This window comes from Oryctolagus cuniculus, chromosome X (genome assembly GCF_051225735.1).
Source record: "Oryctolagus cuniculus isolate XC-2025 breed Fujian yellow rabbit chromosome X, ASM5122573v1, whole genome shotgun sequence".
NCBI lineage: Eukaryota > Metazoa > Chordata > Mammalia > Lagomorpha > Leporidae > Oryctolagus > Oryctolagus cuniculus.
In genome coordinates this window covers 54,892,798-54,918,711 of record NC_142888.1, presented here as the reverse complement: position 1 = coordinate 54,918,711, position 25,914 = coordinate 54,892,798, and the positions used below count along the sequence as shown (strand labels likewise).

Here is a 25,914-nt window from a genome sequence, read left to right as displayed (position 1 = left end):
ATGTGACTTGGATCCATTGTATTACCTGCAATTTTGGCGCCTTAGTCTCCTTTTGTACCCAGAATGGGGTTCCATTATTCTACCCAGCCCACTAGGGGCTGTTTCAACCAGGCTTCTGAGTGGCCTTCCTGCATATAATTACTATCCAATGCCCCTCTTACATATATGAAATCACCATACCTGGAGTAGCTGGCCACGAGGGTGGATACCACCATCACAAAATGCCAGTACACTTGGAGGCACATACATGCATGACTGAGCTTTTCCAGAGAGCTGCAAATAAACTCAGAGATTGCCACCACCATTGCTGGATACAGACTTCCAGGTCACACCTCACACCAGGAAGCTGAATTCCTGGGTAATAAAACAAGTCCCCAGAATTCTAAGTGAATTCCTTTGTTGTAGGCTGGCATACAGAATAAAACTGATCAGGTTTGGGGGCCAGTGCTGTGGCACAGCAGGTTTAAGCCCTCGCCTGAAGTGCCAGCATCCCATATGGGTGCCAGTTCTAGTCCCAGCTGCTCCTCTTCCAATCTAGCTCTTTGCTATTGCCTGGGAAAGCAGCAGAAGATGGCCCAAGTCCTTGAACCCCTGCACCCACGTGGGAAACCTGGAAGAAGCTCCTGGCTCCTGGCTCCGGATGGGTGCAGTTCCGGCCGTTGTGGCCATCTAAGGAGTGAGCCAGTGGATGGAAGACCTCTCTCTCTGTCTCTACCTCTCTCTGTCTCTTTCAAATAAATAAAATAAATCTTTAAAAAAGAAAAGGTGATCAGGTTTGTGAGCTGGAAGACCACACCTTCACCACGCCCCTGTGTGATCTCATCCCCCTTTGTGCCCACCTGCCAAATCAAGCTAATTAACCACTCCCCTTTTGAAGTGGATTAAAGGCCTGAAACATGGTGGGCCTAGCCCTTCTTGCCCTCTTTCGCTATTATGGACCTTTGCTGCCCTGTACCTTTGGGGCGCATGGCCAACGCGCTGCCCATAAGCTGTTAATAGCTGCTCAAAACACTTGTTTCATGTGGCTTTTGGCCTGCTTTCTGCTTGGTAAGGATTCCAATTTAATTTCCAGACTTTCCCTTCTTGCTTAGATTAGACTAACACCCTCACTCTCCTATGCATTTATCTCACTGAATAAAAAGCTTAAAACTTATCATGTTGCCTCGTTCATTTATGCCAGTATTCGGAATCCTTCTCTGAATTTGTGGCAACAACATCCAGGCTTATCAATATTGCAAATTTATTAATAAGTACCCAGTAACACCTTGGCTATTTCACCCTGAAAATTCTCGGGAGTTTATACTGCCATGCCTAAGGCTTATGACCTAGGTGACCCATCATCACTGTGGTCCCAGTGACCCACAGAAGACACCTGACAGAGGAACATCGTAAGCCAATACAAAAAACTAAAATAAAAAATATCTCACTGCTGACCAGGAGTGCAGCATGCGATTGGCTATGGGGGCCGCCATCTTGGGTGAGGTCTGTTGCCCATCTTCTGGTAAGGGCGGAAGTCCCCATGAGCGCCACCATCTTGACAACCACCAAGTTTTCACTGGGGGCCACCATATTGGGGTGGAAGTCCCACCCTGGGCGGCAGGAAGTGGAGCTTTTGTCATGTTTGGAGTCCTGCCTTCTAGATGCTAGCTGAGGTTACTAAGCAACAGAACCTGTTTCCCTAGCCTGCCACACCAGGTGATACCCAATATTAGCAAATGAAAAGTCACTCTAGCATGCCTGATTGAAATGGAAAAAGCAGAGACCAAAGAATGGTAACTGTAAAATCATTCCATAAAGCCAAAGTTCTAACTTAACTAATAAAAATTATCATTAAAAACATGTTACACACACCTTGGAAACAGTTATAAATCAGCAAGCATTCACAAACTGGCCCACCTTTTCCCTGCCTCTCTGCCCAAATCCCATTAATGCTAACAGTCTGTATTGGCCTCTCCTCCCCACAACTATCAAAATTAGAAAGAATAAGATACCAACATTTGCATTTTAGCCGAGAGAAGAGACTAGGGGAGAGTTTCAGGATTTAGAAACACGTGTTCCTGAGACAGAAACCAGTTTAATTCCACTTACCTAACACTGTTGTTTCTGGAGTGAACTCTCTCCTGGTTGGCTCCGCCAATGTGTGGTGGCTAGGTTGGGTCTAAATTCCTATTCCAGACTCTTGTCTCTTACAGAAGCATTCTAAGTACAGGAACAAATACATATGTAAAATGATAGATTTCATTTCAAGGTAAGGAAAACAAACACGCGGGCATTGTTCAGCAAGAGCGGACAAAGAAGAGAAAGAATGAGACAGACAGCAGTAATGTACTTGCGCTAGGTTCACATGAAAAGCGGGAAAGAGCAATCCTCCTCTCCATTGCCAGGTAGAGAGTGATTACATGGTTCCGCCCCCAGGTCAAGGGATGTACATCCTGGGGTAAGGGTCATTTGATTAACAGGTGGCTGGATAGGATTGCATGGGGGGGGGCGTGGCTACCAGCCTTATATCACGTTCATAAAAAGGCAACACATGAAAATATAGGTAGTCATATATGCATAGTGGCATTGAGGTGATACCTACTTCCTCATTTCTATTTTCTGAGAGCCCAATAGTTAATACAGCATGTTTGCATTTAATGAACAAAAAGAGTTACGAAAAGCTCAGCTAAAAATGTGGCAGTTTGCCTAGAAAAACTGGAAAGATGAGAAATCTTACAGGCCCCTGGCAATCAAAGAAATTCACTTTCAAAATATATTTGTTGTTCATCAGATTAGGAGATACTTAAGAAACAGTAGGAGTTGCAAGGCTAGCTTAAAACATACTTACCTCTTTAAAGAAGGAATTTTCACTTTGAGGAGTAACTGTTTTCCAAACATGAAGGGCGGAGGTAGAGCCGAGAGGCGGGCATTCGTATTACCACACTGCCCCCACATGGTCAAAGTTTCAACAAAAGACGACAAAGGTCTTAAGAAAACGTTCGCTTTGCGCCCGTTTGGGCTGTTTAGGACCTCATCATTCCACTAACGGACTAAAGCAACACAAACGGCAAGCGGGAAGCCACCGCTTTCCGCACAAGCAGCCCACCCGGTAGCTCGTGGTGTTACCCCGGAAGTGGATTTGCAATTGTGACGCAGGAGGGCTCCTGAAGTCCCGCCCCGAAGCCATAGCAACAGCAACAGGAAGTTCCTCTGTTAGAGCCTGTCCCTTCCGGTGGCGGGAGCGCTGAGGCTGCCGGCGAGTATTGGGTGTGTGCTGAATTGCTGCCGCTCCTCCGTAAGCAGAGCCGAGTCTGCTCTATGGGCGGTTTCTTCTGCTCAGCGTGGTTGCGGACATTGCTGGGAGGAGTGAGAGCGAAGAGGAAGTAGGCGTTAGTCTTCGGTACCTTTCTAACCATAGCTCGGGCCGTGCAGTGAAAATGGGCACGCTTAGTCGTGCTGGGCATGCGCATTCTTGCTGTACGGAATTCCCGAGGCGGCTGCATCATCATGGCGTTGAAAGTTTGGTGGGAAGTTTCTCCTGTTCTTTTTCTTTGTAAGTAAGGTAAGGGGCTGGGTGCTTGAGTGAGCGAAAGCCTGCTAGCCCTGGAACGCCTTCTAAGGACGTCCTTTCCCAGCCTCCCGCACAGCCTCTCCCCTCGAAGCCATGTGCTTTGGGTACGTGTTGTGTACCAGACACTGCTTTCGAGCCCGGGCACCCAAGACGGTTAGAGGACACGAGTGCCCAGTTCTCAAGGCATATTCATCCCCTTGGGTGGAGACAGACAATAAACGCACTAACAGTGATCAGCTTAGGGCTAAGGGATAGTAAGAGAATAAAAGGAGTGATGCGACAAAGACAGGCGGTGGACGGATTCCCAGTTAGACGAGGTAGTCAGGGTCGTCTCCTTCCAGCAATGATGTTTAAAGGCATTAGGGATGCTGCTGCGTGGCTTTCATGGCCCTGAAATGCTGGTTCTGCGTTGTTCGTGGCTGGTTAACAGAGCTGAGCACACAGTGTAGACAGGTTTGCTGCGTTTGCTCCCAGACTCAAAACTAGCGCCAGAATGGAAAACTCTTAATAGAAGGGCCATGTGGGGTGAGGAAGTGCCCACACCAGAGTGTGTACCGCTAGAGCTGCTCCATCAGGGCCCTGAGCGCTTAGGCCAAAGGCATCTCTCCACGGAACCTAAGGAGTGCAGAGGGTGGGGAAGCCTAGTTGCCTTCCTCTGTGTGCCCTGCCTTCCCTTCTGGCCTCCTTTCCTTATGGATCCTGGGATCTTCTTCTAGGTTAGGGCACCACAGAGCTTGTCTGCTATAGTGGAGAGTATGTCAGTGACAGGCCTCCCTTCTGTCATTACAAAGCTGGTGGAATACATGTTTTTAATATTTATTTTTGAAAGGCAGAGTTACAGAGAGAGAAAGAGAGAGAGATCTTCCATCCCCTGGTTCACTCCCCAAGTGGCTGCAATGACCTGGGCAAAACCAGAAGACCAGAGCTTCTTCCAGGTCTCCCATTTGGGTATTGGGGCCCAGAAACTTGGGCCATCTTCTGCTGCTTTCCCATTCACATTGGCAGGGAGCTGGACAGAAGTGGAGCAGCCAGGACTAAAACTTGCAGTTACATGGGATGCTAGTGCTACAGGTGGCGCCTTACCCCACTGTGCTAAGCTGAACCCAGGTGGTGTATCTTAATTTTGGTGACAGTTTGGTATGGGCCCCATGGTGCTATATGTCCTACATAGTTGTGGCAACTTCATGGAATTGGCACAAGTGATCACGACTGTGATGTTATAAGGAATCCTGTGGCTTGTAGTGAAGGCGGAACTGATGACAACAACGTCATGTGTAAGTAACATCACTGAGTATGTGAACACATGTTCTCTGGTGGGCCCCAGTGGGATCCTTTAGTCATCCCAGCTCGGGGGCTGAGAAAGGAGTTGAAAAGTTGTAGAGCTGTCACTCGCTATGGTTCTTTTGTAGATGTGGGGTGTTCACAGTGAAGGGACATCCAGCAAACAGGCCTCCAGAGAGAACGAACACAATGAGATCCGGCATTTGATGGATAAGCTGCCTTTTAGGATCCTGGACCAAATGTCCTAGAAAACTAGATCTGATGCAAAAGAAGTGGAAGCAGACAAAGCAAGGGTGAAGTATTTGAGTAGTTGGAGAGGGAGAGTGCAGGAGATGGTTGGGACTGGCTGGTGGGTTGGTGGGCTTTTTCCCTAAGAGTGGGCTTTGGAAAGTTCATGGAAGCATCAGATTAAAAGGTACGTTGATTTTGGTGTAAAAAGTTCCAAGTCTATGCACGAATTTTTCATTACACGTATTTTCTGTGCAGGTTGTGAAGGCCTTTGATCGTCCCTCATTTAACCTTTGTAATGACACGGGAACACCAGACAGGGTGCTAGAGGAGGCAGATTACTTCTTCAAGCTGCTTTGCATCTGCAACTTGGAATTTTCTGGGACAGTGGAAAGGCAGTGAAGGAAAACGTCTCATCTCCTGCATTATGTTTTCCTTCCTTTGTTTGATGCATTATGTGTGAGTTTCTCTTTAAAGGCTCAAGTATATTTCAGCAGGGACCTCCTCTCATCTTTGAATTTAATTTGCTGTTAGCAAATCCATAGGTCACAAGATGGGAGGGAGGCCCTCCCTGGAAGAAAAAGCTGATCATCTCTGTACAGATATGCACATGTGTGGGTACATAGGGAGGTAGATACAGACCCCTGTACTCAAAGAGATTTCCTGCCTTCTCCAGTGTGGGAGAAGAAATCCAGTTTGAGGAAAGGGTGTGAACCTCCAGGGTCTCATGTGGGGTCAGGCGTTTGTCAGACTGGCCACAGTGGGACATGTCTCCCCTTGTCTGGAAGCCTGGTGGCTCTTGGTCCCTTGGTACCAGCACTGGGATGTGGAGTGAAGCACTCACTATGTGTGGGAGCAGTCAGCAGTCCCTGCAACAGTTTGAGCCGAGTGAGTCAATGAGGCTTTGATGCTTGTTCCTAAGCCAGTCCCACTCCTCTCCCGTGGGACATGAAGTGAGGGGCTCCCTGGTTTCCCTTTTCTTCTGAGGACCTTTTCTGGGCAATGTCTCATTTTCAGATTGGTGAAACCACCTCACTGTGTGTGCTTTTTCCTATGAGCAAAGTTAAGGTTTAGTTTCAGAGAAGCCAGAAGTCCGGGTGGATCACCTGCTTTGCTGTCGTGTGTCTTCCTCCTGCTTGTGGCTCTTGGGCCAACTGAAAAAGTCAGCATAAACACATAACTCTTTTCCTTAGTGGGACCTGCCCATGCCACCCTCTCCAGTAGGAGCACACCTGTACCTAGAGGCTAGGAGGCCAGCAAAAGCCACAGCCTTTGGACTAGGTTATAAGGCATGAGTGCTGTGTCCCTGCCAAAGTGAAAGCATCTTCCTGCCTCGTGCTTATTCCAAATGCTTATGGTCCTCCTCTCTTGGGTCTCTATGCAGGCCTGCCCTGGCACCTCACAACTAGCTTTCCTCTTCAAATCTCAGCACTGCCTCCCCTCCTCTCTGTTGGCTGTTGCCCTTCCTTTGGAATTCACTGCCTAAGAGTCCATCCAAGTTAAGAAGCCTCATGCAGAACTATTCCATCCGCCCATGTAAACCTTCACTTGCTACATTCCCAGTCACAGGCAACGATGTGGATCCTCTTTTCTTAGTCATTCATCTTTCATTGGGCTCTTTTACTCCCTCCTCATTTTCCATTGGTCAGGAAAAACCCTGTGAGCTCTCTCGTCAGAGCAGACGCAGAATCTGATGTCTTACCACCTCTGCTGCTACTGCCCTGACCCAAGTCCATCTGTTCCCCCTGGATTGTGGGAATTGCTTCCCAACTGTCTCCCTGCCGCACCGTCCTTCTCTTTACTCCCCATGATCAATCCAGTAGCCAGAGTAATGCTGTTAAGACAACAGTCCTGTCATATGATGTCTGCTCAAAGCTGGCAGGCCTCATGTCATTCAGGGTAAATCACACGTCCTTGCCTGTACCCATCAGGCCACATGTGCTCTGTTCACCAGTCCTCTCTCTTTCTTTCTCTCATAGTTCTCCCCTCCCTTCTCAGTCCCCTCTGACTGTACTAACGTCCTGTTGCTCCTAAAGTAGATACAGACTTTTGCCCCGTGTTCCTTCTGCCTGGAACTTTCCCTGAAGGTGTCCACAGGGTTCCCCTTTTTTCATGTGTTTGATTTAACATTTGGTTTCCATGTACCTAACCCTCAGCATCTGATCTCATCTCTTGTGACCCCTCCACCCCCACCCTCACCTAAATGCACAGTTCCCATTTCCCTCCTGTTCTTGATGCGTGTTGTCCTCTGAGCATCCTTATGTACTTGTTATGGTTCTTTGCTTGTTTGTGCCTACCAGAACGTCAGTTCTCCATAGCCTACTTTTTCATTGTCTTTAGTGTGTGTCTGTTACGATTTTGTTCTGATTGTGTCTTATAGTAGCTACTCCCTAAATTTTATGGAATGAATAATGCATGTTACCAACAACATCATCTGGCTTCACAACACTTTTTTTTGGATCCATTGAAGAATGAGAGGGAAATGTTAATGTTTCCTACAATGTTGTATTTCTGTCCATTTCTCCTCATAATTATAACATCATCAACAGAGTCCCAAATAGATATTTTGTTAAGATATTCTCCACTCATTGTGCCCTATCCAAGTGTAATAGGTTCATACTTTTATAGAGTCTTCTATTTGGGGATGATTGAGCTGTAGGATGTGTGACCACAGCCATAGATTATTTTCTTTCCACCTGGCTTCTGATGGCAGGATACCATGGCTCTCTACTCTGCTCACCCCTTTCTGAATGCCAGCATTTGAAAAAAGCCTATCTCCCAATTATATGTCAGATAGTATGCATATTGCTACCCTGTCCATGAAGAATGGCAATGGTGTACCTGTCTGGTCATGCCAAATTCTTGTTCTGTAGCTCATCTGAGGAGAAATAGTCATTAGCCCCAGTGGAGACTGATTCTTCATGACAACTACCTTCCATCCTGCTGTGTCCACAATGGCTGCCAGAAAAAGAAGCCTTGGGACTATACCAGTTCCTTTCAGGACAGCCATAATATCCCTGCTCGTGGCTGTATATCTGGTTTTCTCCATCCATGCAGTCTTCTGAAGTTCCTCAGGATCCTTCTGCAGTCTGTGCAGTGTGACTTTCCCTTCCCATTCTTTGTCTTTGTAGCTGTTTCTGTTTGTAGCACATCTTAGAGGGTACCAACTACCATACCAGCAGCAAGTGGTCAGTTCTCTTAAAAACAATCAATTCTCCACTTTTTAACTACCTGGGAAATATCCTGTGCTCCATTTAGTAGAAAGTGAACATAAGTAATTTTGTGTCTCTCCTTGGCTTTGACTCACATAGGTTTTTGTTTGTTTGTTTGTTTGTTTGTTTGTTTTTTTACTTCTTGTTTCCTTGGCTTTTACTCTCCAGGAGAAGCCTTATTTATCAACCAGCAGTGTCAGTTCAGTTACCTTGGCACTCCCCATCATCAGACAACTATTTGTGAGATTAAGCTGCTTGGCACCTGATTCATAGATGTGGTATGAATTTCACTTTTACTTTACATTGGAATGTTTCTCTTGTATTTTGCATTGTTTCTTCTGAAACACATGGCTTATGGATGTGGCATACTTGGGCATCAGACTTGCAGTCTAAATCTTACTTTTACTTTGAGTAATGTCTCCCATACCATAGATGTGAGCAAGAGCTAATATATTCATACGTGTCCCCATACCATTCGATATAACCACCCAGTTTTCCCACTGCCCTCACAAAAAAAGAAAAGCTGAAATCAGACCAAGGGCACTGAGCGACTCAGCAGCAGTACTTCTGTGAGGCCTTATTATGTGCTGAATATCTGTGTTTCTTCAAAATTTGTATTTTGAAATGCAGTCCCCAATGTGATGGTGTTTGCAGCCTTAGTGTTCAGGAAGTAATTATGTCACAAGGATGGAATCTTCATGAATAGGATTTTTGCCCTTCTAACGAGGCCAGATAGCTACCTAGTTCTCACCATGTGAGTATACAAGGATATTCAAAAATGTTTATGGAAAAAGTATATTATGTTTTTTCATTTGTATTAATTCTAAATAAATTTTTATATAAAAATAAACTTACCTCTTAATCTCATTTTCCTCCAGCATTCTTGAAGACCCTTCAGACAACGAGAAGGCAGCTGTCTGAAAACTGGAAGGAGGGTCCTCAGCAGAACCTGACTGCTGGCATCCTGATGGTAGACTTCCAGCCTCCAGAACTGTGAGAAATAAATTACTGTTGTTTATAAGCCACTCAGTTTATGGTAATTTTTCATAGCAGCCTAAACAGTGTAATAAAGGTCTTCAATGCAGTGACAGTTTATTTAGTCCCAGCTACCTAAAGTAGTTTCAGTAAATGAGAATGAGGTCATCCTAAGCCAGGTGGGCTGCCTCTTCTCACCCTGTCTGGTTTGCCATGTCCTATATTCTAGGCATTTGAGTGAAGAGCCTATCTCAGACTCCTGAGTCCCAGGGCCTAGAAGATGTGGACCCTCACCAGAATATTCTCTCTGGAGATCCAAGATTATTCTATATTGCTTAGTGCTCAGCTGAGGTGAACATGGGTAAAACCCAGGCCCTCATGTGGAGTAGCTCAATTAAAAGCTCCAGTACCAGGGCTGACGCTGTGGTGTAGCAGGTAAAGCTGCTGCCTGCAGTGCCCGCATCCCCTATGGGCACCGGTTCAAGTACCGGCTGCTCCATTTCCAATCCAGCTCTCTGCTATGGCCTGGGAAAGCAGTAGAAGGTGGCCCAAGTCCTTGGGCCCCTGCACCCACGTGGCAGACCCGGAAGAAGCTCCTGGCTTCGGATCGGCCCAGCTCTTGCCATTTTGACCATCTGGGGAGTAAACCAGCAGATGGAAAACCTCTCTTTCGCTGCCTCTGCCTCTCCGTAACTCTGCCTCTCAAATAAATAAATCTTTAAGGAGAAAAAAAAAGCTCCAGTGCTGAATGGCAGAGTGGGCTCTTCAAGGACATACATAGCTTTTATGTGTTAAACTCAAAACCAGCAGCCAGCTCTGCTACATAAGATCTATCTACTTCTGGTCAAAGGACTCCCTAAGTAGCCTGAAGGAGTACTGTATTCTATTCCAGTGCTAAATACCACTAAGAAACAGCTTTTCACCTGTGTGTGATTTGGCAAGTTCCCTTTTAGCATTCATAGCCAAGTGTCATACTTTACTCACTCTATTCTGGGATTAATGGTGTTTGAAATGTGGAGATTAAATATATCAGTTAAACATAATCAATTTGTAAGAATTCTTTATTATGCAAATTAGCTCCTTATCTGTTAGGCTTTGCAGATATTTTTATGTAATTCATTATTTATCTTTTGACTTTTTAAAAATTAATTTCCTTGGCCAGTGCCATGGCTCACTTGGTTAATCCTCCACCTGCAGTGCCAGCATCCCATATGGGTGCCGGATTCTGTCCCGGTTGCTCCTTGTCCAGCTCTCTGCTGTGGCCTGGGAGGGCAGTGGAGGATGGCCCAAGTGCCTGGGCCCCTGCACCCGCATGGGAGACCAGGAGGAAGCACCTGGCTCCTGGCTTCAGATTGGCCCAGCGCTGGCCGTGGTGGCCATTTGGGGAGTGAACCAACGGAAGGAAGACCTTTCTCTCTGTCTCTCTCTCTTACTGTCTATAACTCTACCTGTCAAATAAATTTTAAAAATCCTTTAAAAAAATAATTTACTGATTTGAAAGTCACAGAGACAGAGAGAGATCTTTCATCCACTAGTTAACACCCCAGATAGCCAAAACAACCAGGGCTAGGCCAGGCAGAAGCCAGTAGCTTCATCTGTATGTCCTATGTGGATGGTAGGAGCCCAAACACTTAGGCCATCTTCTCCTTTTCCAGGCAATTAGGAGGGAGCTGGATCAAATATGGAGCAGCTAGAACACAAACCGGCAGCCATGTGGGATGTTAGCATCATAGGTTGTTGGCTTTACCCGCTATACCATAACACCAGCCCACCTTTTGACTTTGTTTATGGTATCTTTTGCCATTAAAAATTACTAGTTTTATGTTGTAGAATGTTATCATTTTTTTATCTAATGAATTCTAAATCCCTTGACTTGTTCAAGAGTCAGCCCATGGATTATATATAATTTTCCTACATTTTTTCAGGTTTTTTTTTTCAAAGATTCATATTTTTGTTAATTTGAAAGGCATAGTTACAGAAAGGGAGAGACAGAAAGAAGCTCCCATCCACTAGTTTACTCCTAAAATGACTGCAACTGCTAGGGCTGGGCCAGGCCAAAGCTAGAAACCAGGATCTTCTTCTGGGTCTCCCATATGGGGGCCAGTTTGTGTCTGTGCTGCTCTATTTCTAACCCAGATCCCTTCTAATGTGTCTTGGAAAGCAATGGAAAATGGCTCAAGTCCTTGGGCCCCCGCACCCATGTGGGAGACCTGGAAGAAGCTCCAGGATCCTGGCTTCAGATGGGCACAGCTCCAACTTGCAGCCATTTGGGGAGTGAACTAGTGGATGGCAGACCTCTCCACCTCTCTTTTTCTCTCAGCTTCTGCCTGTCCATAACTTTGCTTTTCAAATAAATAAATAAAAAAAGTGGAGCAGCCTGGAGTCTTAACAGGTGCTCATATGCAGGTCATGAAAAAACTATACATTCAGGGCCTGTGTTGTGGTACAGCTGGTTAAGCTGCTCCCAGAACTAACTTTTTATTTTTTGAGAGATTTATTTCTTTATTTATCTATTTATTAGAAGAGTTACAGAGAGAAAGGGAGAGAGAGTCTTCATCCATGCACTGGTTCATTCCTCAAGAGGCTTCAAAAGCCAGGGCTGAGACAGGCCAAAGCCAGCAACTTCTTGCAGGTCACTTTTGTGGATAGCAGGGGCTCAAGCACTTCGGCCATCTTGCACTACTTTTGCCAGGCCACTTGCAGGGAGCTGGATCAGAAGTGGAGCAGCCGGGATACAAACCAGAGTCCATATGGGATGTTGGCATTGCAGATGGCAGCTTTACCTGCTATGCCACAACGCCAGTCTCAGAATCAACTTTTTTAAATGGATTTTCTCATTTTCAATTACATTAATTTCTGCTCTCTATTTGCTTTCTGTTTATTCTTGTTTTTTTGCTTTCTTGAAATAGAAACTTAAATTACGGGTTTAAAAACTTTTCTAAGATAAGCATTTATGTTATAAATTTCCCTTTCAGCGCTGCTTTAGCTGCATCCTGTGTATTTTAATATGTTGTGTTTATAGTTTTATTCAGTGCTACTTTTATTTCTTATTAGATTTTCTTTTTGATACATTGATTATTTGTAATTATGTAGTCTATTTTCCAAGTGTTCAGAGATTTTCAGGATTTCTCGTTTGATTCCCTTCTGATCAGTCTATTGTGCATGATTTCAATTTAATTGTTGACATTTGTTTTATGAGGTAGTCTACTTGTATCAATCTACCTGTTCTTATTTCTCTCACTTTTCATCCTGCATTAATTTGATAACTGAGATTTACAATGTAGGCCTAACATTTCCCACCTCACAACCTTTTTGCTTATGCAGCTTACAGAGAAGCCAAGGTCCCAGAAAGAGTTATCAGGTTTTTTTCTAACTTATATATTTATTTAAGTCTGCTGCAATGGATTTCAGATCAAGGGAATTTCTTAGTTGCATTTTGCATAGTTTTCTATAGATGGCAGCAGAGCATCAAAAAGAGACCAAATTCCTCTTCTTCCTCCACCCTTTGTGTTTAAAAAAAAGAGAAAAACAGAAATGAATGTATTTCTACTGCTTTGAATGCTAGGATACTCCCTTGAAAAATATCCTTTTAAAATTTCTTTGCCAATTTGAGAAATGGAACAGATTATTATTTTTTAAGTGGCCTTTTAAAATTGTTAGATTGAATTTGCTTTTGTATGTTTTTATTGGCTGTTTTTCACCACTAATTTATCTTTCCATTTCTATTCTTCATTTTCCTGTTGGAAGTTTTAAAGGGTAACTTCCTCTTTTTATCATTACAGAAATAATATATTCCATTATAGAAAAATTAGAAACTTTAAACACATTGTAAAGCAAAAAATTAACACAGGATACCACTACTAACATTTTGATATACTTTGCCCATTCCTATACTGGTCTTATGGTGTGATATTATGAGGTTAAAATTATGTATTTTGTCCACATTTGCTTCCTAATTTTTAAATTAAGATTGTGACCCTCTCTATCTTGAATTTTTTTTCTTAGTGTCCTTTAGCTCAATTAAAACACTTAATATAATTTACATCTATTCTTTTTGTAAATTATTGGTACTTTTTATATGTATTCCTACATATTAAATTTGAATAACTTTGTGAACTCCCCCCCATTTAGGCATTTTTAAATTTGTGTTGGTTCAAATTTATATTACTTTGAAAAAAAAGTATCATCTTTAAAATAATTAAGTTTTCCCAACCAAGAATATAGCTGATTCCTTTATTGACTTACCCCCTTTATCTTTTCCAGTACAATTGTCCATTTTCTTCATATAAATAAAGAATATTTCTTCTTAGATATTCCTAGTATTTTCTGTTTTCCTTATTATAAATAGGAGGTAGTTTGTCAATGAATGGGGAAAATGAAGCCCACTTCCTCATATAATGGTGAACATGTCTTAATGTTGCAATCCTGTATATACCTTATTGAAATGTTTTTGAGTAATTCATACTTACTGTTGAAGTGCTGGGAAATGCAAAACAGCAAAAAGTAGACAACAGTCATCTATGAGCTAAAAACTCATTAACACCTACTATTGATTGGTACATTACCTTTTCGTCCTTTCTGGGTTTATATTCTTGTATGTGTTCATAATCACACACTTTGACATGGAAACATGCTTCTGAAAAACTCAAACAGTACAGGGAATTATAAAGATATGTAATAAAAAGTGAATGCTTCACCATCCTCAAACCTATTTCTCTTTAGCTCCATCCCTGCTGAAGCAAGCAGTATTGATAACTCTTAAATTCTTTTAAGAACTATCCATCTATTTGAAAAGCAGAGTGATACAGAGAGAGAGAGATTTCATCATTGGCTCATTCCCCAGATGTCCACTAAAGACACTCCATTATGGGATGCCAGTATTGATTATTTGCTGACTTTTTTTCTAAGATGTATTTATTTATTTGAAAGACAGAGTTACAGGAGAGAGGGAGAGACACAGAAAGAGATTGTCCATCTGCTAATTCACTCCCCAAGTGAACTAGTGCAGTGACCAGGTCTGGATCAAGATAAAGCCAAGAGCCTGGAATTCCACCCAGGTCTCCCCTGTGGGTGGTAGGCACCCAAGGACTTAGACCATCTTCCCCTGCTTTCCCTGGCACATTAACAGGGACTGGATCAGAAGTGAAGCAGCAACAACTTGAACCAGTGCTCCTCTGTTTTGGGATGCCAGTGTCCGAGGCAGCTGCTTAGTCCAATGCACCACAATGCAACCACCTCCCCCCCCCACCAAAGCCGTGTCACACTCTTTGCCAAATACCTGTGCCTACAAACACATTTTCTTTCACAGCTGCTTTTTGTGACTAAGTCAGATTTCTGTACAAAGAAATTTTTAGGTTTTTCTATGTTCTGTCTCCCATTTGATATTTGTTTTCTATATATCATTTTTGTCCTTCAGTTACTACAATCTTTTATTTTATATAGATACTTTCTAGTTTCTCACCTTAATTCTTGTTACACACACACACACACACACACACACACATATGTAATCTTACTGGATAGCTCTAGAGTTTACTATATGCTTATCATATCTATTAGAGATTTATATTAAATTTCAATGAGGTAAAGCCGGCGCCGTGGCTCAATAGGCTAATCCTCCACCTTGCGGCGCCGGCACACCGGGTTCTAGTCCCGGTTGGGGCGCCGGATTCTGTCCCGGTTGCCCCTCTTCCAGGCCAGCTCTCTGCTATGGCCAGGGAGTGCAGTGGAGGATGGCCCAGGTGCTTGGGCCCTGCACCCCATGGGAGACCAGGAAAAGCACCTGGATCCTGGCTCCTGCCATCGGATCAGCGCGGTGCGCCGGCTGCAGCGGCGGCCATTGGAGGGTGAACCAACGGCAAAAGGAAGACCTTTCTCTCTCTGTCTCTCTCTCTCACTGTCCACTCTGCCTGTCAAAAAAAAAAAAAAAAAAAAAAAAAAAAAAAAAAATTTCAATGAGGTAGAAATTTATATCTGTAAAAGTTTATTTCCCCTTCCCACTTTTATCCTTAATGTTATATGTATATTTGAAATACAGCAGTGCACCAGCAGATGGAAGATCTCTTTCCCCTCTCTAACTCTGCCTTTTAAACAAATAAAAATCTTTAAAAAAAAATACAGCATTGCATTTTTATAATTGTTACTTTGCCAATTATTTTTATAAAAATCCTGAGAAAAAAAGCCAAGTGTTTATGTATGTAGTAGATATGTCAGTGTATTCACACACACATTATTATTTACCATTTCTGGTACTTTTAATTTCTTCCTTTGGATTCAAATTACTATCATGCATTTCCTTTCTCTAATACAGTTTTTCTAACATCAAACTTTTTTGTTGTGTTTTTGTTCAATATATTACATTTTTGTATATTATAGGTCCAACAATCCCACTATATAAGTGTTTTATATTTTTTTATTTTTTTTTTTATTTTTTGACAGGCAGAATTAGACAGTGAGAGAGAGACAGAGAGAAAGGTCTTCCTTGTCCGTTGGTTCACCCCCCAAATGGCTGCTACGGCCGGCATGCCACGCTGATCCGAAGCCAGGAGCCAGGTGTTTCCTCCTGGTCTCCCGTGCGGGTGCAGGACCCAAGGACCTGGGCCATCCTCCACTGTACTCCTGGGCCACAGCAGAGAGCTGGACTGGAAGAGGAACAACCGGGACAGAATCTGGTGCCCCGACCGGGACTAGAACCTGGTGTGCCAGCGCCACAGGCGGAGGATTAGCCTAGTGAGCCGCAGCGCCGGTCCATAAGTGTTTTATAAAATTGCTTTTTAAATCACTTAAGAAGAGAAATTTGAATACATATGCATTAATACTGTTAGAAATTATTGCTTTCATAGTATTCTTTGGTTTTTCATGTATTTTTTTTTTCAAAGAGGAATTTCTTTTTTTAAATTAAGATTTATTTATTTATTTAAAAGTCAGAGTAGGCTGGCGCCATGGCTCACTAGGCTAACCTCCGCCTGTGGCACCGGCACCCTGGGTTCTAGTCCAGGTTGGGGCACCGGATTCTGTCCTGGTTGCTCCTCTTCCAGTCCAGCTCTCTGCTGTGGCCCAGGAAGGCAGTGGAGGATGGCCCAAGTGCTTGGGCCCTGCACCTGCATGGGAAACCAAGAGGAGGCACCTGGCTCCTGGCTTCAGATAGGCACAGCGTGCCGGCTGTAGCAGCCATTTGGGGGGGTGAACCAACGGAGGGAGGACCTTTCTCTCTGTCTCTCTCTCTCACTTTATAACTCTGCCAGTCCAAAAAAAAAAAAAAAAAAAGTCAGAGTTACACATTTACACAGAGAGAGAAGGAGAGGCGGGGGGGGGGGGGGGGGGGGTCCTCCATCTGATGGTTCACTCCCAGTTGGCCACAACGGCTGGAGCTGCACCAATACGAAACCAGGAGCCAGGAGCTTCCTCTGGGTCTCCCACGTGGGTGCAGGGGCCCAAGGACCTGGGCCATCTTCTGTTGCTTTCCCAGGCCATAGCAGAGAGCTGGATTGGAAGTAGAGCAGCCGGATCTTGAACCGGCCCCCAATATTTCTTTTAAAGAAAGTCTAGCAAATAATTCTGTGGTTTTGTCTGTCTGAGAATGTCTTTATTTGGTCTTTTTGTTTGTAACAAAAGGTTTCACATATTTATTACCAAACCAACCTAGTGATGCAGAGTGTAGAAACAAAGAGAAAAATCATTCACAATAAAACATTCAACTGTCCAGGTGGTGATGGTATTTTTAGCTTAATATGGTAGGATGATAGTGACCTTGATACAACATAAATATGTGTGCTGTCTCATGAGTTATTCCTTACATATAGATCCAGCTTGGTTCTTCTCCAGTGTCATTTCTTGGAATTGTACCTGATTTTATTAACAGCTTTCATCCAAATATACAGGGAAATGGGGCAATTTTGGTTTTTGGCCAGAAATTATTTGCTCTTGAAAGATCAGAATTACCAGCTGGAGTCCCAGCTGTTCCACTTCCAATCCATCTCCCTGCTAATGCATCTAGGAAAGCAGCAGAGGATGACCCAAGTGCTGCTTGGGTCACTGCACCCGTATGGGAGACCCGAAAGAAGCTCCTGGCTCCTGGCTTTGGCCTGGTCTAGCCCTGGTGGTTGTGGCCATTTGAGGAGTGAACCAGGGTATTTAAGATCTCTTTCTGTCTCTCCATCTCTCTGTAACTCGGCCTTTGAAATAAAATGAAATCTTTTTAAAATTCCTGAAGATTCCACCAAAAAAAAAAAAAAAAAAGCTGTTACAGCTGATAAATGAATTCAGTAAGGGTGGAGGAAACAGATATCAACATACAAAAATCAGTTATATTTCCATACACGAATGAGTAGCAATCAAAATGAAAGTAGCTGTATGTATGTGTATGTATACCATATTTTAATAAATGTTTAAAAATATTACATAAAACAAACATGCCCCTGAAAAAGAACAGAAAAAAGGGAACCCCATTTGAAAAAGAATAATCAGATATGGCCTTGTGGGGCAGGTAGTTAGCTGCAACTTGCAATGTAGGCATCCCATATTGGAACTCTGGTTTGAGTCCTGGCTGCTCCACTTCTGATCTGGCTCTCTGCTAATACTCCTGAGATAGCTGCAGAAGTTAGTCTGTGTATTTTGGCCCCTAACATCCATGTAGGAGACCCAGATGGAGTTCTAAGATCCTGGCTTTAGCCTGCCCCAGCCTGAGCTGTAGTGGTCATTTGGGGAGTGAACCACTAGACTAAAGGCGCCTCTCCCTCTCTCTGCTATTCTGTCTCACTGTCACTTTGCCTTTGGAATGAATAAATGGGTCTTTTTTTTTTTAATCACCTAAAAAGTAAAATACTTAGGAATAAACTTAATCAATGAGGCAAAAAATTTATGCCGAGGGGCCAGAGCTGTGCTATAACAGGTAAAGTTGCTGCCTGCAGTGCCAGCATCCCATATGGGCACCAGTTCGAGTCACGGCTATTCCACTTCTAATCCAGCTCTCTGCTATGGCCGGGGAAAGCAGTAGAAGATGGCCCAAGTCCTTGGGCCCTGCACCCGCATGGGAGACCAGTAAGAAGCGCCTGGCTTCTGGCTTCGGATCAGCGCAGCTCTGGCTACCTGGAGAGTGAACTAATGGAAGGAAGACCTTTCTCTGTCTCACCTTCTCACTGTCTGTAACTCTACCTCTCAAATAAATCTTAAAAAGAAATAAAACTTATGCTGAAAACTACAAAATATTGCTGCAAGAAGTAACAAATGGAAAGGTGCTCCATGTTGATAGATTGTAAGATTTTTTTTTTAAGATTTATTTATTTATTTGAAAATAAGAGAGAGAGAGTGAGCTTATAACTGCTGGTTCATTCCCCAGGTGGCTGCAATAGCCAGGGCTCAGCCAGGCTGTAGCCATGTGTTTCCTCCAGATCTTTCATGTGGGTAGCAGAGGTCTAAACGCTTAGGCTATTTTCCACTGTTTTTCTCAGGCCAGTAGCAAGGAATTGGATTGAAGTGGAGCAGCCAGAACACGAACCAGCACCCATATGGGATGCTGGTATTATAGGTGGTGGTTTTACCTGCTATACCAGCCCTGTAAGATTTTTTAAACGTTTTTATTTATGTATTTGAAAGGCAGAGTGACTGAAAGGGAGATACAGATCTTCCATCCTTTTGCCTAACTTGTACAGAATAAAATCTTTTTCAAACACAAAGGGCAAGCAAAGAGCAGACTGCAGCACTTGGTTTCTTTCTTTCTTTTTTTTTTTCTTTTTTTTTTTTTTTTGAGATTTATTTCAAAGGCAAGGTTATAAAGAGAGACGCAGAGAGGGAGAAAGGGATCTTTTATCCACTGGTTCACTCCCTAAATTGCCACAAAGATCAGGGCCATGCCAGGCTGAAGCCAGGAGCTTCCTGGTCTCTGATGTGGGTGCAGGGGCCCAAGCACTTTGGCCATCTTCTACTGCTTTTCCCCGGGCTATTAACAGGGAACTGGATGGGAAGAGGAGCATCTGGGACTCCAAACCAGCACCCATATGGGATGCAGGCATCATGGAAGTGGCTTTACCTGCTCTACCACATCGCCAGCCCTTGTAGCACTTTCATGGAACAGTACTGCCCCAAGTTGGCTGTTGTGACAAGAATTAGATGAAATCTAAAAACACTGTCTTCACAGTGGCTTTGTTCCTTTGAACCACTGAAACAAATGCTAAGGAACCTAAGCAGGATGAATGACAGGGAAAAAGACTGGTCCGGGTACCTATATTGTTGGGTTTCCCAGCTTCCCTGGAACCATAGGAGTGATTTATGAGAAGCATTCATTCAGTTAGTAATAGCTCATATTATATACTATGTGTCAAACTGTTTTTTGGTGCAGGAAAGTAAGGAACGTGACACAAAGTACAGTTTTCATAGGATCTACATTTCATTGAGGGTGTGAGGCATAAAAAAGATGACAGTGGAGCAGTTTTACATAGGCTTCACTGAGGAGATGATACTTAAACTGAGTCTGAGATGACAAAAAGGAGCAAACTATGCAAAGATCTAAGGGCAAAAGATTCCAACCAGAGGGTATAGCAATTGCCAATGCCCTGCAATGAGAACAAACTGACATGCCCCAAGAAACATAAAGTAACCAAGGACTGCAGGAAGTGAGGGCAGAGGTATAACCAGGATCCAGCCAAACCAATTGCTTACATGTTTATTTAAAACCACTTGCAGTTTACTGAGTGTCATGATCAATCTATGTTTTATAAGATCACTTTGATTGCAGTATGCAGAATGAATGGGTGGGGGGATGGCAAAAGCGGGAACGTGGAGACCAGTTAGGAAGCTGTGTCTCATAGTGTATCTGATAGTTCTTTAGACTACTATGGTGGTAACAGTAGAGGTGGTGAGAAGGGGAATAGCTTCAGTATATATGTTGGCAGTAAAGCTGAGTGGTTAGAATGGAGGAAACAAGAAATCTCATAATTCTTGGGTGTTTTGATTCAGTGACAGCATGTGGAGTGCTGCAGTTGACTGATGTGGGAAAGGTTAGAAGAGAAGCCTGTTTAGGATGTAAAGTTAGTTTGGAGATGCATGATGTCTAAACCAAGAAGCAGAGGTTAATTAGGGCTCAAAGGAGAAATGAAGTCCAGAACATAAGTTTAGATGCATTTAGCATATACAAGTAGATGTTAGAACTAAATGAAAAAACTTAAGGAATGATCATAACTTAAGAGAGCTGAGGGGCTGTTGCTGTGACGCAGTGGGTTAACCCTCTGCCTGCACTGCCAGAATTCCATATGGGTGCCAGTTGGAGTTCGGGCTGTTCCACTTCCAATCCACCTCCATGCTAATGGCCTGGGAAAGTAGTGGAAGATAGCCCAAGTGGTTTGACCCCTGCACCACATGGGAGACCCAGAAGAAGCCTCTGGCTCCTAGCTTCAGATTGGCCCTGTTGCAACCATTTGGGGAGTAAACCAGCAGATGGAAGAACTCTGTCTCTCTCCTTGTCTTTGTAACTCTACCTCTGAAATAAATAAAACTTTTTAAAAAAAATGTGACCTTTTGCATCTGGCTTCTTTCACTTAGCATAATGTTTTTTTTGTTGTTGTTTTTTGTTTGTTTGTTTGTTTTTTAAGGTGTGATAAAATATAAAGAACTGACTCTGGAGGCACTGGAGGGGGAAGGGGACACAGACCGCACAAGGCTCCCAGACAGTAGGCAATGGAAAATAATGCAGCTAAGAAGTGGCCAAGTCTCCATCCATGTTTCCCATTGCATGCAGAGTAAAGGCTCAGAGCCTGCATAGGCAGACCAGGGCCTCTGTGACCTGTCCCCAGCCTCCCTTGGCCAGTGCTGCAATGTCAGTGACCCTGACATTGCCTGGCCTGTGGGCACCAGGGCCTCTACACTGTCTTTCCTCGCTCAGCAATAGTATAATGTTTTAAAGGTTCATCCACTTTATACCATATGTCAGTACATGATTCTCTTTTATGGCTGAATAATAGTCCACTATATAAATATACCGCATCCTGTTTATCTGCCCATTCATTTATGGACACTGAGTTGTTTCTACCTTTTGACTATTGCTTATAGTGTTGCTATTAACATTTGTATATGAGAGTTTATGCTTGAACACCTGTTTTTTGTTTTGTTTTGTTTGTTTTTTTTTTTTGACAGGCAGAGTGGACAGTGAGAGAGAGAGACAGAGAGAAGTCTTCCTTCTGTTGGTTCACTCCCCAAATGGCTGCCACAGCCAGTGCTGCGCTGATCTGAAGCCAGGAGCCAGGTGTTTCTTCCTGGTCTCCCATGCGGGTGCAAGACCCAAGGACCTGGGCCATCCTCCACTGTACTCCTGGGCCACAGCAGAGAGCTGGACTGGAAGAGGAACAACCGGGACAGAATCTGGTGCCCCGACCAGGACTAGAACCTGGTGTGCCGGCGCCACAGGCGGAGGATTAGCCTAGTGAGCCGCGGTGCTGGCCTGAACACCTGTTCTTAATCCTTTGCTTCTAAAACTTAGCACTGGAATTATGGGTCACATGGCTTCTTATATTTTGTGCTACCATAACAGTACCACAGACTGGGTGGTAATTTATAACAAATAGGAAATTATTACCATTCTGGAGACAAGTCTAACGTCCAGGCTTCTTGCTGTGTGGAAGGAACCACAGGATACCACTCCCATAATAGCATTTTTATGTATTCATAAAGGTGGAACCCTCTCAGCTTAATCATTTCTTAAAGCTTCACTCCGCAGTACCCTTACAATGGCCACTAAATTTCAACCTGAATTTTGCAAGGTACGAACATTCACACCATTACATTTGGTGATTCTATATTTAACTTTTGAAGGAAACGCTAAACTTACTCAGAGTAGTTGCATCATTTTACATGTCTACTATCAGTGAATGAAAGTTGTTAGTTTCCTTTTATTTATTTATTTTTTGTTTTATTTTATTCAGGACGGTGCTGTGGCATAGTGGGTTAAGCTGCCACCTGCAGTGTCGGCATCCCATATGGGTACCGGTTCTATTCCCGGCTGCTCCTCTTCAGATCCAGCTCTCTGCTATGGCCTGGGAAAGCAATAGAAGATGGCTCCTGCATGGGAGACCCAGAAGAAGCTCCTGGCTCCTGGTTTTGGATCAGTGCAGCTCTGGCCATTGCAGCCAACTGGGGAGTAAACCAGCAAATGAAAGACTTCTTTCTCTCTCTCTCTGTCTACCTCTCTCTGTAACTCTTTAAATAAAAGTTTTTTTTTTTTTTTAAAGATTTATTTATTTATTTATTTCAAAGTCAAGAGTTACACAAAGAAATGTTCCCAGGCACATTAGCAAGGAGCTAGACCGGAAGTGGAGTAGCCAGAACTCGAACCGGCTTCTGTATGGGATGCTGGCACTGCAGGCCAGGGCTTTAACCAGCTATGCCACAGTGCCGGCTCCTCTTTTATTTTTCTTTCTTCTAGCTATTGTAGGGGGTGTGACGTGATGTCACATTGTGGGTTTGATTGTCATTTCTCTAAAGTTTAAAAACAATGAGCATATTTCCATGTGCTTGTTGTCTATATACATTTGGCTCTCCATTTCTGTGGGTTCCATATGTACAGATTCAACCAAATAGATAGACCAAATTTGGGGAAAAGCTGCATCTGTACTAAACATATGGACTTATTTCCCTTGTTATTATTCTCTAAATAGTATATCAGTTGTTTACATAGCATTTATGTTGTTTTAAGTATTACAGATACTCTTGATAATTGCAGCTATACAGGAGGATGTATATAGGTCATAGGTAAATATAATGCCATTTTATATTTAAAAAAAAAATTGAGTACAGACTGTGGTATCTCTTGGACATCTTGGAACCAATCCCCCATGGATACTGAGGGGTGACTGTATATTCTTTGGAAAAATGACAACTCAGGTGTATTATATTTTTATTAGATTGTTTGGCTTTTTGTTGTTGAATTGCTAAAGTTCTTTTAATATCCTGGATAATAGGTCCTAATTAAATATATGATTTTCAAGTATTTGCTTCCATCCTGTAGGTTGTCTTTTCGCTTATATTAAAGTGTCCTTAGATATACAGTTTCTAATTTCGATGATCCCCAATTTATCATTTTTGTCTTATGTTTCTAGTGTGGCAGCTGGAATCTGTGGCCAAACCCAAGTTTATGAGCACTTAAGTCTGTGTTTTCTTCTAGGATTTTTTTGTTGTTGTTGTTAAAGATTTATTTTATTTATTGGAAAGACAGAGTTACGGAGAGAGAGGTCTTCCATCCACTGGTTCACAACCCAGATGGCTGCCAGTGGCCAGAGCTGCGCCAATCCGAAGCCAGGAGCTTCTTCTAGGCCTCCCATGCGGGTGCAGGGGCCCAAGAACTTGAGCCATCTTCTATTGCTTTCCCAGGCCATAGCAGAAAGCTGGATCTGAAGAGGAGCAGCCAGGACTGGAATCGGCACCCATATGGGATGCGGGCGCTTCAGGCCAGGGCATTAACCCACTGTGCCACAATGCTGGCCCCTCTTCTAGGATTTTTATAGATATAGGTCTTACATGTAGATCTTTGATCCATTTGGGATTAAATTTTAAATGCAATGGGGGTCCAACTTCGCCTTTTGCATGTAGGTAATTCGGTTGTCCCAGCACCATTTGTTGAAGAGACTCTACTTTCCTCACTGAATGCTTGTCAAAAGCAATTTATCATGGACTTACGGTTTATTTCTGGGCTTTCAATCGTATCCCATTGGTCTCTTTTTGCAGGAAGTATCACACTATTTTGATTCCTGTAACTTTGAAGTTAGGAAATACAAGTCATATAACTTTATTTTTCAAGACTGTTTTGGCTATTTGGGGTCATTTGAAATTCTCTGAATTTAAAGATCACTTTTTCCATTTCTGCAAAAAAAAAAGACCATTCAGATTTTCATAGAGATTTCATTTGGTATGTATATTGCTTTAGGAATATTGACAGTTAAGTTTGCAATGTAAAGTCTAGCACCTGCTTGCCTAAATTTATTCCTGTGCATTTTATTTTCTTTTTTTTACCATTGTACCTGGAAGTACTTTCTTAGTTGCCTTTACAGATTGTTGATTTCTGTATAGAAATACAGCTGATTTTTGTGTGTCGATCTCTGTCCTTCACATTTACTGAATTCATTTACCTTTACCAGCTCTGATAGTTATTTGCAGATCCTTTGCAGTTGTACACATGTAAGATTATGGCACCTATGCAAAAAGATAATTCTACTTCTTCCTATGAAATTTGTACGTTCTTTTTTTCTTGACTAATTGCTCTTGGTAGAACATGCACAAAGTTGAATAAAAGTGATGGGGGCCAGCACTGTGGCATGGTGAGTAAAGCCACCACCTGCAATGCCAGCATCCCATATGGGTTCCAGTTTGAAACCGGCTGCAGGCCAACATCGTGGCTCACTTGGTTAATCCTCCGCTTGCAGCACCGGGATCCCATATGGGCACCGGGTTCTAGTCCCGGTTGCTCCTCTTCCAATCCAGCTCTCTGCGGTGGCCCAGGAAGGCAGTGGAGGATGGCCCAAGTACTTGGGTCCCTGCACCTGCATGGGAGACCAGGAAGAAGTACCTGGCTCCTGGCTTTGGATCAGCGCAGCACTGGCTGTGGCAGCCATTTGGGGAGTGAACCAACAGAAGGAAGACTTCTCTCTGTCTCTCTCTGTCTACAACTCTACCTGTCAAATAAAAAAAAAGAAAGAAAGAAACGGGGCTGCTCAACTTCCAATCCAGCTCCCTGCTGTGGCCTGGGAAAACAGTGGAAGACGGCCCAAGTGCTTGGGCCCCTGCACCCACGTGGAAGACCCAAGGGAAGCTCCTGGTTCCTGGCTTCGGATCGGCGCAGCTCCGGCGGTTGTGGCCAATTGGGGAGCGAACGAGCCGATGGAAGACCTCTCTCTCTCTCTCTCTCTCTCTCTCTCTCTGCCTCTGCCTCTGCCTCTGCGTCTGCCTCTGCCTCTCCTCTCTCTGTGTAACTCTTTCAAGTAAAATAAATCAATCTTTAAAAAAAAAAGTGATGAAAGCTGACATCCTTTATGTTCTTTATCTCTTTTTAAGATTTATTTATTTTCAAAGAGTAACAGGCAAAGACAAAGAGAGATTTTCCCTCCACTGGTTCACTTCCCAGATGGCTACAATGACCAGGGCTGGGCCAGGCTGCAGCCAGGAGCTTCATCTGGGTCTCCCACGTGGGTGGCAGGGGTGCAAACACTTGGGCCATCTTCTGCTGGTTTTCCCAGGCCATTAGAAGGGAGCTGGTTGGTCTTTAATTTTTTTTTTTTTTTTCAACATCAAGAATGTTAACTGTGGTTTTTTTCATAAACTTATTTTTATCTTGAAGAAATTTCTATTTCTAAAGATATATCTTGGTAACAGAGTATGAGGGAGAGACTGAGGTCTTCTGTCTGCTCATTCATTCCCCAAATGGCCACTACAGCCTGGGCTGGGCAGGCTCAAGTCAAGAGCCTGGAACTCCATCCAGGCCTCCAACACGGGTACCAGGGCCCCAAACACTTGGGCCATCTTCTGCTGCTTTCTGAGGCTCATTAGTTAGATCAAAGTGGAGCAGCCAGCACTCAAACTGGCGTACATATCGGATGCCAGTTTTACAGATGGCAGCTTTACCCACTGTGCCATGATGCTGGCAGGATGTTGGCATTATATGAAATTCTTTCTGTACTGGTTACAATGCTC

At 43.5% G+C, this 25,914-nt stretch overlaps 2 long non-coding RNA genes across 84 annotated transcripts in view; one reads left to right on the top strand and one right to left on the bottom strand.

The window, feature by feature from the left end:
* Positions 1-3,140, bottom strand: part of LOC103345229 (uncharacterized) — a 31,207-nt gene extending 28,067 nt beyond the window's left edge. For 21 of the 34 annotated variants that reach the window (XR_011385599.2, XR_011385604.2, XR_011385611.2 and 18 more), the window contains exons 1-2: positions 2,828-3,140; positions 2,089-2,199 (exon numbers count right to left, since the gene is read on the bottom strand). This is a non-coding gene — a long non-coding RNA (uncharacterized LOC103345229). Of the gene's footprint in view, positions 1-2,088; positions 2,200-2,329; positions 2,454-2,827 lie in introns of those variants that run through there. The other 13 variants (XR_016228451.1, XR_016228452.1, XR_016228456.1 and 10 more) reach the window with 2 other exon arrangements.
* The window catches only part of LOC149119652 (uncharacterized), a 91,753-nt gene continuing 68,961 nt past the window's right edge, over positions 3,123-25,914 (top strand). For 2 of the 50 annotated variants that reach the window (XR_016228441.1, XR_016228443.1), the window contains exons 1-4: positions 3,130-3,246; positions 5,318-5,518; positions 8,440-8,549; positions 9,150-9,264. This is a non-coding gene — a long non-coding RNA (uncharacterized LOC149119652). Of the gene's footprint in view, positions 3,542-4,721; positions 4,825-4,959; positions 5,125-5,317; positions 5,519-8,439; positions 8,550-8,901; positions 9,026-9,149; positions 9,297-21,372; positions 21,996-22,157; positions 23,222-23,330; positions 24,452-25,914 lie in introns of those variants that run through there. The other 48 variants (XR_016228410.1, XR_016228414.1, XR_016228409.1 and 45 more) reach the window with 46 other exon arrangements.